The sequence below is a fragment of the Plasmodium fragile genome (genome assembly GCF_000956335.1).
Source record: "Plasmodium fragile strain nilgiri unplaced genomic scaffold supercont1.42, whole genome shotgun sequence".
NCBI classification, from domain to species: domain Eukaryota; phylum Apicomplexa; class Aconoidasida; order Haemosporida; family Plasmodiidae; genus Plasmodium; species Plasmodium fragile.
In genome coordinates this window covers 169,714-170,639 of record NW_012192622.1, presented here as the reverse complement: position 1 = coordinate 170,639, position 926 = coordinate 169,714, and positions in this window count along the sequence as shown.

The following is a 926-nucleotide window of genomic DNA, read 5'->3' as shown; positions in this document are numbered from 1 at the left end:
TCCACTTGGAAAATGGCCAAGGGCAGGGGAGGTAGGGCTGTCTTAAGTGAGATTAATAGGAGTGTGGTCAAGTGTACATGTTCGTGGGGGGTTGGAGATACCGCATTTTATTTTATTTTTTTTTTTTATTCCTTTTTATTCCTTTTCCCTGAGAGCCACATGACAGAAATGGTCGTCGCAGCGGAGTTGTTTTTGCTCCGCGTTGAAGACGCACGTGGCGGAAATTCAGATCGAACGAAGAGGGAACAGCCGTGTGTAACATTCTTTTTGTGAAGCAGGACAGTTATAATTTTTGTTACTCCTTCGTTGGCGCGATGAACAGGGTTGTGTGTGGGAAAAACGAAATGGGAAAATTTTTTTTTACTTATCTGTTCTGCAAAAGTGAGGGTCGCACGTTACCCGGGCGTGCGCTTTTCACGTCCTTTCCCCCTTTTGCTCGCCTTTTTTTTTTTTTTTTTTTTTTTTCCTCTTACAAACGATGGGCCTAATTCACTTTGCACACTTTGTGACAGAAAAGTTCTTCCCCCCTTTAGCTCATTTCGGCCATTTCATTGTTCCCCTCAATCTCATTCTCCCTGTGCGATGGTTTGGCCATGAGGTATTTTTTTCTTCCCATTAGCTTTCTTTTATTGGTAAGAACATTTTCCCCCCTTTTGTGAGAGACCCTTCATCGGGGGGGACCCACCTCCACCTCCACACACACACTTGGTTCAAGCTAACAGGCGATCGGTTCACAGAGCAGGTAGGGATACTCCCACTTTGGGGAAGCATACAAACCAATGGAGGGACATATTTTTATGTGTGTGTAATTTTGACCGACTTGCCAAAATGGGGGGAAGTCCAAAGGGGATTATGATTTCATGAGATGGAAGAATTGCCCTGGCGTTCCTTTTTAAGGAGTTCCTTTTTTTTTTTTTTTTTTTTTT